This window comes from Budorcas taxicolor, chromosome 12, assembly GCF_023091745.1.
Source record: "Budorcas taxicolor isolate Tak-1 chromosome 12, Takin1.1, whole genome shotgun sequence".
Lineage (NCBI taxonomy): Eukaryota > Metazoa > Chordata > Mammalia > Artiodactyla > Bovidae > Budorcas > Budorcas taxicolor.
In genome coordinates this window covers 19,283,167-19,297,757 of record NC_068921.1, presented here as the reverse complement: position 1 = coordinate 19,297,757, position 14,591 = coordinate 19,283,167, and the positions used below count along the sequence as shown (strand labels likewise).

Below are 14,591 nucleotides of genomic sequence, written 5' to 3'. Positions count from 1 at the left end.
GTCTCCCTTTCCTCCGCATCACGGAGTCCACCAAAGGGGTTTTATTTAATAGGGACTTTGGTCCAGGAGTGCGATGAACCGAGTGAAAAGACATTTCTCTAGTCCTGCGTCGGTTAAGCTGCCTGCTCTATTTAAGATGACCGTCTAGGCACGCTCTATTCTGCTCTTGTAAGTGACTTTTTATGTTTATTTGCACGTGAGACACTCCGAAATCATCTGCTGCAGAACTCTGCATCTGAGGATTACAGTTTTATAAAGCAGTTTCATAACATTTAAGAAAACCCAGGTTCATAGTCTTATTTGGTTTTGGCTTATTCTTTTTGGAGGGAGGATTATAGCTCTTGGAGGCAAAAACTGAGTTTCTGAAGCTGGTGTGTGTTGTGGGCTAGCACATGAGAGTATCGAGGTATATAATGCTGAAAGGAATGGGGAAAATGATTTGAACCTGACAACAGTGTGTGGTGTGCTTTAAATTTTTTCAAGTATCTATTTGTAGTGAGCACTGGTGAATTTCACCTCTTTGGACTGCCTTCAGGGTTGAATAGGTATATTTAGAGTCTGTTAATATGGCAGTTAATCTGTGGTATGGATATCTTTTAATCCATTGTGCAAATACCAGTCCATTTATTAATACTTCTAGACTAGTCATTTTTTCTTACCCTCCCCGGCATTTCTGTTGAAGAGGAAGGGTATTCATCTTTAAAGAGATTTCTTCTGCAGTGATTTTTATGTGATCCAAACGATCAAGTTCTGAGAACTTCAGAAAGCAGGTAGCTATAAAGATCAGTGCTATCAAGTTTGCGGCTTAAAAAAAAAATTCTTTAAAATTGTTTAAAGAGTTCGCTCTGTGTTCTCTGTCCAACAAAAGCTTGGCTTCATCTTAATACTCAGCAGTTCAAGCTGGGAAGTCCAAGACTGTGTCTTCCTTTATCTGAAAGTCAGAGTGGGGAAAATGAAACAGAAGGGATGTGAAAGACCTTTATTATCATTATTACGCTGTTCCTTCTGTGTGTACTGCATTGAACAGTAAGACAGGCATGGAAAACAAGGTTTGGACCCTCAAGGAATGTCAAGTGCAGGCAGACATTAAGGAAGAATGTACATCACCTGTAATTTATATCATCTAAAGAGGACAAGTTAATATTTTGTGTGTAAGCCCTTTTTAAAAAAAAAACAAACTTTTTTTGAAGTCTAGTTGCTTTACAATGTGGTGTTAGTTTCTACCATACAGCAAAGTGAATCAGCTCTATGTATACATATATCCCCTTATAAGTTCTTTTTAAAAACAGGTATACTGGATTGCTGTGTTCAGATAGTGAGATTTCATATTGTAAAAGGTACTGTGATACTCAAATCTAGTCCATTGCTGAACCTAGAAGAGCCAGTAGCAAGTTTGAGTATTAAAGCACTTAGCCAAATCTATTTGATTCTTGAGTTTGGATAGAAAGAGTTAAAATAGCTGGGGAGACCTCTCTTTATATATATATTTAGTATAGATATGTTTTTTAAAAATGAGACTGTACCCCTGCATACGTAATATATTGTAAGTTGTGAAATGACTTCAGAAAATGATGAATCGGATCTAGGAAAGATTATACTTGGACCATTCCTGAAGTCTGATGGTCTGTCTCCATCCCACAGTCCCAGAAGAGAAGATTCCATAGCGTTTGTGAGCTTAGCATCCCAGGGGGGAAAAAAGAATATTTTTGCCCCAATATTCTTTTTGATGCTTAAGAAAAAGTTTGAGTTTTGGAAATAGATAAAGTCTGTACCCTCTCTAATGCTTCAATCCTGAATTCAAGTGGTATCTTGAAAATGTTCAGTAATACTGTCTACAGCTGTGGAAGAGTGTTCAGAGGTGACTGCCAGCAATTTATCCCATCCCTCCATTATCGCCCCTCCTCCCCTCAAGAGATGGAGTCTGTTTCTGCTCCCTCTGAACCTAGGCTTTCCACGTCACTCACTTTAACCAGTAAACGTGGTGGAAGTGCTGTGAGTCAGTTCTGGACATAGTCCTTAAGAGCCTGGCAGCTTGAGCATTTCCTCTCTTGGGGGCCAACAGCTGGTATAGAGGCTTGAGCTAGACTAGGTGGAGAAAGACCACCTGAGAAGGTTTATGTGAACAAGGCCTGGCCTGTTTCAACCCTGCTTAAGCGCCCAGTGCCTGCGATCCCAGCTGAGCCCACTTAAAACACAGCATTGAGTGAAATAACAAATTGCTGTTGTTTTAAGCCACCGAGTTTTGGGATGGCATGTTACTCAGCAACAGATAACTGAAACAGCGTAGCACCTTGTGCAGTGAAACCCTGGGTATGAATCCGGTTTGCATATAAAGCTGTCCCAAGATGGAATCCGTGAGCACAAGACTGTGGTCAACATACTCAGGGGCATGCTTTAAAGATAAGTCTCTCAATTAATTACATCTTTATTTCATATTACATAGGGATGCACTAGTTGAATTAAGTACAGTTTAATGAAGACTATGGCTATGTCTGGGCTTCCCTGGTTGCTCAGCTGGTAAAGAATCCACCTGCAGTGCAGGAGATCTGGTTGAATTTCTGGGTTGGGAAGATCCCCTGGAGAAGGGATAGGCTACCCACTCCAGTATTCTTGCCTGGAGAATTCCCATGGACAGAGGAGCCCGGTGGGCTACAGTCCATGGGGTCAAAAAGAGTCGGACACAACTGAGCCACTAGGCACAGCATAGCACCTGGCTGGCTGTATCTTGTACTCTCCTAGATTAAGGAGATGGTTAAGTCAGAAGACAGTTTCTTTTGTGTAATTGGTTATTATTTGTATTTATGATCAGTCTTAAGTTAACACTTGGTGATAGCAGTGTCTGACATGTTTTAGAGGAATTGCCTATTGTTGAGGTGTTGGATGTGTGGTGTTCCTTAAAGTTTGCCACTGATGAACGTAGCATCCTCATGATTGTAGTCCTAAGTGCAGATGTAAGATCTGCTACAGTGAACACAAGTCTGGGAAGTGCTTTGCTGTCAAGGAGAGTGAATTGTATGCAAGCTGTCATTTCTAATGAATATGATATAGGACTTCAAAAATCCACTGATGGATTTTTCAGGGGCAGTTCTTACTGCCTTTTAAAATAATTATTTATTTATTTGGCCATGCAAGTTCTTAGTCTTGGCATACAGGATCTTAGTTGTGTGGCACATGGAATCTGTTAATAGTCCCCTGACCAGGGATGGAACACCAGCCCTCTGCCCTGGGATTGGGAAGTCTTAGCCACTGGGCCACCAGGGAAGTCCCCTTATTGTCTTTAAATGAAAAAAAAAAATCATCTAAGGAGCTTTTCATTCTAATTCTGGTTCAGTTAAAAAAAAAAATCCAAAAAACCCTCTTTTCTGGAGAAGAAAATCTCATTGGAGATCAGGTGAGTGCTTTTATAGACTGATAGTCTCCACCTCTGCTGGACTCCGTATAACATCTTTTTAGGTTTCCCTGGTCAGTGTTCTTCCCCATCCTTACTGGTGGCTACTTCAGTCTCCCCCCACCTCTTTTTTTTATTTTTTATTTTTTTGATGTAGACTTTTTTTTTTTTTAATTAAGTCTTTATTGAATTTGTTACAGTATTGATTCTGTTTTATGTTTTGGTTTTTTGGCCATGAGGCATGTGGGACCTTAGGTCCCTGGCCAGGGATCAAACCTGCACCCCATGCATTGGAAGGTGAGGTCTTAAGCACTGGACCTCCAGGGAGGTCCTCCCCTTATTTTTTATTGGTTCGCTCCATCTTTTGTTGCTACGTCCCCTCTTACTCTCAGCCGAAAGCCTTCCCTCTTCGTTCACAGGGAGAATTTATGAAAGAGAATGCTCTCAGATGCAAGTCAAACCCACAATGAGATACTACCTCACACCCACTAGGGTGATTATAATGGCAGAGACAGACAATAAGATGGAGAAACTGGAACCCCCTACGTTGCTGGTGGAACTGCAAAATGCAGACTCTCAGCAGCCAAGAGAGAACAATAAAGAAGGAAATTACCTCCAGCCTTTTAAATTCCTTTTCATCAGATCTGTCCTTCACCTTTTACACGCTCTCAAACCATTGCAACCTGGCCTTATTCACCCATGGCCTCCCTGAGGCTTCTTACAGTTGCCAGTAATTTTTGGTAAACCCAACAGACCTTTCTCAGTCCTCACTTTGTCTGGTCTCTCAGCAGCATTTGACCCAGACACTGCCTCTTGTGTCCCTAGGCTCCTGTGACACTCTCCTCTTGGTTTTCTTCCCGCGCTGCCTCTTCCTCCCGCCTCTGTCATGAAGCCCTGCTTGTCCCTTTCCTGTTGGAGTTCCTTTGAGTTTTGTCCAAGACCCTCTTCTCTTCTTACTCCACACGCTTTTTCCTGAGTGATCTCATGCCAGATTTCCAAGTCTCCAATACAGATCTCTTGCTTTTTAAAATTATTATTGTTATTCTTTGAACTAGAGTTGATTTGCAGTGTTAGCTTCAGGTGTACGGCACAGTGATTTGGTCATACATTTGGGTACATATCTGTACAGCTCTCTTTCTTGATCTTCAGATTTATAAATCTGTATTCTACACACCCACTTTGATATCCCACAGGTAGCTAAAATGCCCAGAGTAGAATTCCTCATCTCCCCCTGAAACTTGCTGTGTTCGCTCCCATCATGAGTGGTTGTTAAGGATCCCTCACTGCCTGAGCCGAGCGTCTGAGTGTGAGCCTTGGCTCTTCCTTTCCCTTGTGTCGCCTCCTCCTCCCGTTCAGTCAGTTACAGAATGCTTTTAAATTTGTCTCTGGGTTGTCTTCTCCACTTCTGTTTACCTGGCATAGACGTCCATTCTTTCTTCTCTGGTTACCGCAGCCACCTTAGGCCCTGGGTGTGTCTCCTTCGTCATCCCCATCTAGTCTCTGCATTCTGTCGAACTTTCCTTCACAGACGCACATCTGATCATGCCACTTCCGTGCTTAAGTTCTTTTGGTAGTTACTTGTTGCCTTTTGGATAAACTAAGCTTTTCGGCCACCCTATGCGAAGAGCCGACTCATTGGAAAAGATGCTGATGCCTGGAAAGATTGAGGGCAGGAGGAGAAGGGGATGACAGAGGATGAGATGGTTGGATGGCATCACCAACTCGATGGATATTAGTTCAAGCGAGCTCTGGGAGTTGGTGAAGGACAGGGAAGCCTGGCATGCTGCAGTCCATGGGGTCGACTGAATAGCAACAAGCTTTTTGCAGCAAGCGTGGCCACGCTGTGGTTAGCATCTATTTCTGTGCCTCGAAACCGCCCCCCCTGCCACCCCGATTCCATGAAGTTCTGCTGGGGGCGAGATTGGCTCTGTGTCTTGTTTACCTAGAGGACATCCAGTAAACACTTCCAGAGTGAATAGAGTGTGCTTCTGCCCATCCATTGCTGGAATTGTAGTTTGGCTTTAGGCCATCACAGGGCACAGGGATACTCTTCATGCAGTGGAGAGTAGTAGGTGAAATCATTTTAGAGATGTCCCAGGAGGAGAGGTTCATGACACCAGAGATAGATTTGAACTTGGGCCCATCCATTTCTTTAACTATGCACTTGTCTATTTTTATGTGGCCTATTTTGCTAAATCTGCATGCTTGATGCAACAAAGAATAGAAGTGTAGAAAAAAATTATTTGTAGTCATGGAGATTTCTTTTCTGTTTCCTTTTGAAAATAAAAGTATGTCCTAAAAGCAGCATAACTTCACAACCCTGAAGTTATCCTCTTTTGTTGCTAGTGCTGTGTCCACTTAGGTGGTTTGCTTTGCTAACCTGAGCATGTGGCTTCTGTAGAATGATTTCTTCACTTACAATGAATGGGCTGTCAGATTCCCAGGTGTCCTAGAATTGATTGCCTCAAGCTTCTGTGCAATGACAGGAATGCAGCCTCTTGGAGGATGAAGCTTAAGAACCGCTTTCTGAGGCCATTATTGCACATTGAACTTCAAATCAGGTAACCTGTTGGGTGAGAAGTAACAGTTGTCTTCTTCAATGAGTAATGGACTTGAATGAAGCTGATGAGGCCAAAGGGAATCGCAGTATGTGTTAGGAAATTGCAAGAGATCAGTCATGTGGCCCTTCAGTGAAGGTAGGAGGGTTACCTTGTCCCTTGCACAGAGGCGTCTTGATGAGGGATGGCAGAAACTCCTTTGGAGAACACTTCATTCTTAGGGTCCCATAGTCTTTGTGGAATTTATCAAGTATTCGGGGCATTCTTTCTTACTCTTTCATCCTTGAGTGAGTGAGAGTCGCTTAGTTGTGTCCGACTCTTGGAGACCCCATGGACTGTAAGCCACCAGGCTCCTCTGTCCATGGGTTTTCCCAGCCAAGGATACTGGAGTAAGTTGCCATTTCTCTCTCCAATTTTCATTCTTGCCATACAGTAGTAATACTGCAGAAAAGAGAAGTGAACAGCAGTTGCTCCAGCTGTTTCAGCATCAGTGTCTCAGCCAGTCTCTGAAACTTTGCTACTTTGCAAGATTTATATCAGAATAGATGAAACAGTTTTAAAGTGTATTTTTTTAAAGGGTGAAGTAGTAAAAAAGAATACCAATTTATTATTTTATAATTGTTTTTAATTTCTTATTAATTTGACTTGAATTTTTTAGCCAGTGCCCTTTCTTTCCCAGGATCAAGGCACCTGGGAAAGGTAATTATTAATGTTTCTTATGTGTATTAAATGATTTTAAGTAACTTTTTTTTTTCACAGAAGTAAAAGATATTTACCAGTTTTCATCAATTAATAGCCAGACAAAAAAATAAAAGATAATTACAATTGCAAGCCATGATGGAAACATGATTAACCTAACAGTATAAAAAAGTGTTTTTATATTTAAAAGATTTTTGAGCTCATTCTCTGGAGGCTTGTCTGGAGCTGGGAAATACATTTGGTGTCGAGATCAGTGTTGTAGCATCTGCTGGGTCTCAAAAAGCTCATCAGAATAAGTGTGGAAGAAAATAGTAAGAGTAACATGCGGCTCTTCTGTAACTTCAGAGGTTTTTTGAATTGCTTGTGTTGTAGCATAGATACAAGACACAACAAGTTATAAAATTGTGCTTCAGAAAAGTTTACCCCAAGCCCTAGAATTCCTGTTTGAAAGTCTTCCTAGAATTGAAATATAATGTACTCCAAAATAGGGAAAGATGGCCATGCTCTAAATCTTTTGTGTTCAAATGGGAACTTACACGGGTGACAAAAGGAGGCTATAAAGAAACACTTGTTCGTGCAGGAAACCTGGATGAGCTCCACCGAGGAAATGCTTTCATATTGTCATACGCTGGAGAGAATTTGACTTCTGGAACTTCATATAACCGGTTTCTGGGAGATGTAATTTTTATATAGTTGTAACTGCTGTGCACATAATTTTTTTTCCATTTACAGGTATCACCTGGCCTGTGTTGGCGTGTTTGTCTCATTGCTTACTTAGTTATTCCACTTGTATTTGCATTTTAGCTTTCTACTTACTAGGGTTGACTTTCCGTTAGTCCTAAAGTTTCTCAGAGACAGGGGTCATAATTGTATCGCTTTATGCTTTTCCCCAGCATTATTGGTATGTGGGGTCAGAAGAATGAATATATATTATCATTTTGTTGACATTATCAAATGGTAGTGCTTTCTTGTAAGACATCGTAGACTTTATCAATAGCTCATTAACTATAAATAAATCCCTATTTTAAGATGGCCTAGCAACTAAACTGATAATTAAAATCATCACCCATCCAGTTTATGAAAAGAGAGAAACCTTTACTAGGGATCTTCAGTTTATATATAAGTGCTGTAAAGATTTTTCAATAAAAAAATCATTTTTCATATTTGCCATGACTATTTCTGGATGTCGTCTAAACCTGGCTATGGCTGGTATGGTGCGGAACACATAGGCCATTTTAGACGGATTGTTCCAATGCTCAGAGTCCTTCCTGTTTCCTGTGAGATGTCAGCTTCCGTGATAAAGAGTGATGCAATCTCACTTCATGCCTGGAGGATGACGCCAGCCAGGGGAGTCAGAGTCTGGGAGCTGCCCAGTTCTGCTGGTGTCTCACTCTTACCATCTCTTTTCCTTAGGAAGGTTTCGGGTGAGCAGAAGATGGGTTGTGGGGGTGAAGTCCCATCGGTGACATCAGTCTCTTTTGTGCCAAATACATCTGAGTAGAGTTCAGGGGTTGAGGTCTCTGTGGACGCCAAGGGCTGGCTTACAAGGCAACCCCAAGTTTCTGGTATCGTTTAGTATTGAGACCATTATTTGATCAGATGAAAGTTTTCCTGTATTATTTTCCTCCATTTCCTGTTTTTTAAAAATACTAAACATTTTCAAATATATTTTTGCTAGATCAGTAAAACAATGCCTTCCCTGCACCCTCCCTTAACACTCAGTTCTTAGGGGAAAGGAAAACAGATGTGCTCTTAGGGGAATCAGATGGGCTGCTGCGCACCCCTCAGTCTCCAGGTCTAATGCAGGTTTCTGTAATTGGAAGGTCTGTGTCTGTCCTCTTGATTGAATTTGCTTTCAGAGAGTACAATGAAACAACCTTTTCTTCCCCATGCCACCAACTCTGAGGGGCAGTGCCAGTTGCCAGGAAAAGCCAGCCCAGGGAATGTGATACAGATCTGTGGTACTAGTGCATACAGAGTCAGTCCCTGGCAACACGGGATGTATATTATTTTTTTTTAAGGATGTGTTTTCTAGTGGCAGAGAGAATACAGAGATCTGAGTGGGTTGGCATATTATCCTTTGAGAGTGTGAAAGTGAAAGTCGCTTGGTCGTGTTCGATTCTTTGTGACCCCAGGGACTGTAAAGTCCTTGAAATTCTCCAGGCCAGAATACTGGAGTGGGCAGCCTTTCCCTTCTCCAGGGGATCTTCCCAGTCCAAGACCTGGATCAAACCCAGGTCTTCCACATTGAAGGCGGATTCTTTACCAGCTGAACCATAGAGGAAGCCCTTGAGAGGGTTTAACTCTTTTCTAATCTCTGCTTCCATTTGTCTTTTTTGTTTTTTCATGTTTATTTTATATCCATGTAGCCAAGAAAACAAAACAAAACATTGATTCACCTATTAATGTACAGTGAATGATAATTCATTCTGCACGTATCAGTGCTATTTATGAGAACGTATTTCCTAAATAAAATAATGGCTAAAAATAATGTTGCCAAAAAAATCACTGTCTTGTTGAACTTCATGAGTAACTGTTTAGCATAACGGGCATGCTAATTACAGCTCATTCTTTATGATTATCAATCAAGTCCTGGAAGGACCTGTTCATCATAGCAATTAGTTTGGTCTAGTTTGAAATGCTGTATGTACTGGAAAGTTCTAAGAAGGTTGTATTTCTTTTATGAGTAGAAATGTTCCATTCAGAATTTCCCTAATCTGAGTTTGCTTTCCTGAGACAGAATTATGACTATACTTTTCCTAAATTATTTTTCAGTTCTGAAACTCTTCTACATTTAACTTTTAAAAATACATGCTTGAGGTTATTAATACAGGCTTGATAAAAGCCCGTGGGACCTTTCTTTGATTTTTAAAAATTGTGGTTAAAACATGCATAACGTTAAATTTACCATTTTAAAACCATTTCTGAGTATACAGTTTAATGACATTAAGTCGTTCACATGGTCATGCCAGTGTCCCCACTCTCAATGTCCAGAATTTTCTCGTCATCTCTACTGAAATTCTGTACCCTATTTACTAACACCCTATTCCCACCTCCCCCAGGCCCTGGCAACCTCTTTCTACTCTCTGTCTCTGTGAATTTGAGTACTCTAGGTATCTCATGTACGTGGACACATACAGTGTTTATTCTTTTGTGTCTAGCCTGTTTTACTTAGCATAATGTCTTAAGGGTTCATCCTTATTGTGTGTTAGTATTTCATTTCAAGGCTGCATAACATTCCATTGCATCCATGTTTATTCATTCCAGTGGGTGCATATTTTGTCTATCCATTCATCTGTTGATAGACATTTGAATTTTCCTTTGGTTGTTGTGAATAATGTTGCTTTGAACATTAGTGTACAGCTGCCTGCGACCCTGCTTTCAAATATTCGGGGTATACACTAACAGTGGGGTTGCTGCTAAATCACATGGTAATTTTGTGTCTGATTTTTTTTGAGGAACTTTCATAATGTTTTCCGTGTTGGCTGTTCAGTTCAGTCGCTCATTTGTGTCTGACTCTGCGACCCCATGGACTGCAGCACGCCAGGCCTCCCTGCCCACCACCAACTCCTGGAGCCTACTCAAACTCACGTTGGCTGTACCGTTTCACATTCACACCTTCTACACTTAAGTTTATATTAGAAATTCATTTTACAGATTTGCCAGAAGCATTCTGTCCTCCTAGGTAGTGAATTGAAGGTACAAATAAATATCTCTTAAAACTTGTAACAGATTAGGAGGATAAACATAGTTAAGATAACTATTATTTTCATTTAAAATGCTTGTTTATTTTTTATCACAAAATATGTATTACAGAAACTTGGAATATAGTTAAGCAAAAAACAAAAAAAAAAATCACCTCTATCTTTCCAGAGAAGTACATTACATATGATACTTAAAAAATTATATTCTTTTTCTGTATACATTATACTTAAAATTGTATTCACATGGTACATATTGTTTTATTATATACCTAAGTCTTCCAGAGTGCTTTTGGTTTTTGTGGGTTTCCTGGTTTGTTTTGGAAATGAGCGCATAGTTTAGCTTTTGTTAGCATCTTCCCTGAGTGCACACTGATGTCGGGCAGAAAAGCACTGGGCTATCAGCCTTAAGATACCTGCTTGTCACGGTTGTTGTTCAGTCGCTAAGTTGTGTCCGACTCTTTTGAGACCTCACGGACTGCAGCACACCAGGCTCCTCCACTGTCCCAGAGTTTGCTCAGATTCATGTCCATTGAGTCAGTGATGCTGTCTAACCATCTCATCCTGTCACCCCCTTCTCCTTTTGTCTTCAATCTTTCCCGGCATCAGGGTCTTTTCCAGTGAGTGGGTTCTTTGCGCATCAGGTGGCCAAAGTGTTGGCACTTCAGCCTCAGTCCTGCCAGTGAATATTCAGGATTGATTTCCTTTAGGATTGACTGGTTTGCTCTCCTTGCAGTCCAAGGGACTCGAGTCTTCTCCAGCACCACAGTTCGAAAGCATCAATTCTTCAGTGCTCAGCCTTCTTTATGGTCCAGCTGTCACATCTGTATATGATTACTGGAAAAAATGATAGCTTTGACTAGACGGACCTTTGTCAGCAAAGTGATATTTCTGCTTTTTAATATGCTGTTTAGGTTTGTCATAGACAAGGAGGAGGTAATGGCAACCCACTCTAATATTCTTGCCTGGAGAATCCCATGGACAGTATAAAAAGGCAAAAAGGACACCCTGGCTAATCACCGCTGAATACTTAGCAAGGTACATTCCTATCCAGGGTGGCTTAGGTTGAGTGGACCTAGTGAACCTAACAGGTGTGAAGATTCTTCCCTATTAGTTGCACATCTTCAGTCCATTCATTGGTAGAATAACTTCACAAGTTGCTATTTGAAGTGTTTAATTTGTTTTTGACAACTCCGGAGTGATGACTTAAAGGAAACGTAGTTAAACTATGTTTATGTTCCTCTACAGTGAAATCCATACAGTTAGATAAAAACTGTTAATACCTTTGCTTCACATTTAGGCACAGTTAGTAGATATCACAGGACATCAGCATTGTCCTAACTAATTCCACTTTTCCTGTGATGGATCCTTGTATTTCCCAGTCATTGAAAGTCACAGGGTTCTTCAGTCTGATAAGTGCCTGGGTGCTAAGTCGCTTCAGTTGTGTCTGACTCTTTGCAACCCTGTGGATTGTAGCCCATCAGGCTCCTCTGCCCATGGGATTCTCCAGGCAAGAAGATTGGAGTGGTTTGCCCTGCCCTCCTCCAGGGGATCTTCTGACCCAGGGATCGAACCCGTGTCTCTTAGTCTCCTGCATTGGCAGGCAGGTTCTTCACCACTAGCGCCACCTGGTATGTCTGATACAGGTTTCATAAAAGGTTAAGTGGTTAATTTTTAGTGATCCTGCCTGCTTTGGCTTTTTGGATTAGCACTTTTATAATTTTGTGATAAAGGGTGGAATGTTAAGTCTTTGAAGTTGATAGAATTACGCTTCTTAGTATGATATTCTTAATAACCAGCAAAGATACCACTGCCCCCAGGAAGAAGAGTAATTCAGTGTCTCACCACAGTAAACTAATTAATGATGGCGGCGGTCATTCTGAGCTAATCAGAACATTCTGGTGGTATTTACATTTGCATTGCGCTGCCTCAGTAAAGGCACACCACGAGCCCAGGCTCAGGACTGATCTGTCTCATGGGCAGCACAGGACAAGTCCTGGGTTTTGATGGCTCCACAGAGCTCTTAGAGAACCTTGCTTCTGTTCTGAAGATCCCCTGTTCATGTTATCAGTTGGCCAGGTTGAGTCTAGTCTGATGAAGACCCACTCCGTGCCTTAGTCCACAACCCAAGGGTATACTTTGTGCCACATGCTCTTGTGACCTCTCTGAGGATGAAGGATACATGTAGTCTTCAGGGCCTGCCTTCTCAGTGGTTTTTGGGAGAATGAAGGTGCCAATGACATTCCCAAGGTTTAACCGGGTAAATTCAGACAGAGGCATTTTGGGGAATTGGGGAATGGATTTTTTTTTTTTTTTTGGAGGTAAATTTCTTTTATATTTGAGGCATTTTGAAAAGATGCTGGTGTACGTGTCTGAGACAAGGTAAAGACAGAAGGAAGCCGTGTTGGGAGCAGTTCAGCCCTTGAAGGACTGATGTTCTCTGTAAGAAGAGTCTCAGGAGTGGGTGTTGAATCCTGACTGCCCCTGACTGCCCCGTGACCTGGGGAAGTCATTTCACCTTTGAACCTCTTTCATTACCTGGTAAGCGTGGATTATGGTGTCTTCCTTGTGAGGCTATTATGGAGATTAAATGAAATAATGTCTGTGAAGCTACCTAGCACAGAGCAGGTCCTTGATCCTTTTCGTTTCTGACTTCCTGCTCTGGCTGGTTTCATTACCAGGAGTAAATCGCTTGCTTGGCTAGTGTCGCTGCCTTTGTGTTCAGAAATCCCTGGAGCTTATTCTTTGCGTCTTGAACTGTAGATTTTTGCAGAGCAGCTTTTTGGAAAACCCAGGCTTAGGACGGTTATCACATCCCATGGATTGATTAAAAGCAAACCTGGGACTAAAACCCAGGCCTCAGGGCTCCAGTCCTTTCCACCAGGCCAGGGTTATTTGGTAATGCTTTCTGCTTTTCTGAGGAGTGTGGGCATGGAAGATATATGCTTTGACTTTTTTATTGACTCTCAAATTACCAGCATTTGGAGCAGCATCTCATAAAGCTTCAAGTAATTTAGCATGCATAAACTCAGTTCGTATGATGAGCTATCATTATGCACATTAGCTTGATTTTTTTTTCTTCCTTTTTTAGCAGATTACCAAACCCTTAGGGCAGAGCTGCCTGTAAACTGATTAATGACTGCAGAATAATTGCACTGCTGTCAGGAAGTTGTATGACTTTGAATGGCAATATCCTTTTATGTTATAATTTTAAAGGTGGTGAATTGTATTTTTGGCTGATACAATTATTCCCCCCTCATTTAAAATGTAATTGTATATTACCATTAAGTATTAAATTTTGACACAGTTTGGTACAGGTTTTGATTTAGTTCATGTTCTAGAAGAATGGTGTCTGGATTTTCTTGGAACTTACGTCCCTCCTTGTAGATATCCCCACTGGTTCACTTCTTGTGTTTTTCTCCCCTTGTTTTGTAAGAGGCACAAGACAGACCATTTGGGGGGCATCTTTTCTGTTACTTCTAAAAGCCTTTAAGACTGTCTTCTTAGCATGCAAAGAACACTTCTAAATTAGGAACTAAGAAAAGAATGAGAGTCCAGTAGAAAAAATACTGACTTTATGTAGTGGGATGACACCGGTCTCTTAATCATATGAGACCGAGAGGTGAAGGGTGCACACACTTACTAGTTTGAGCAAGCTCTTAAAATCCCTTTGTCTCCATTTCCTTGTCTGTCAAGTGAGGATTAAATGAATTAATAAATGTAAAATACCTTGGGACAGTATTTGGCACACAATAATACTCAAGAAGTGTTAGCTGTTGCTATGATTGTGATTATGTAAAAAAAAAATTATCCCAACCTCACTCATCCTAAGAGAAATTCAAGTTTAAGCAAAGCTGAGACACGTGAAAATACACTGTGAGCAAGGGTACAGGTGAAGGGTGGTGCCGTACATGGATGATTCTTTTATATGAATATATAGGTACTGCTTTAGCAGAGGACAAGTTAAAATAGCTGTTAAAGGTAAAAGAGCTATTAGATTTTGACCCTGCTGTTCCACTTTTAGGAATTTTTTTTTACTGCTTGCATACGTATGTACGTATGCAAGCAGTAGTTTCAGTGTTGTTCATGTTAGCAACAGACTGGTAGTGACTTATCTATTTCTGGTGGGAGGCATTGGAATTGTTAAATTCATATAATGAAATGTGCTTGTGGAAGCACTGAAGAGAGACAACGTACATGTGTTAATGATTCCAAAGATGTACTATTAAGGGGAAGGGGGAAGCT

At 41.1% G+C, this 14,591-nt stretch overlaps 1 protein-coding gene across 3 annotated transcripts in view; it reads left to right on the top strand.

Moving 5' to 3' along the window:
- The window catches only part of RCBTB1 (RCC1 and BTB domain containing protein 1), a 61,346-nt gene that overhangs the window by 548 nt on the left and 46,207 nt on the right, over nt 1–14,591 (top strand). The window contains exon 1 of one of the 3 annotated variants that reach the window (XM_052650355.1): nt 112–168. The exons of the other annotated variants lie outside the window; for them this stretch is intronic. The gene's annotated coding sequence lies outside the window, so the exon portion shown is untranslated. Of the gene's footprint in view, nt 1–111; nt 169–14,591 lie in introns of those variants that run through there. 3 annotated transcript variants of the gene reach the window in all.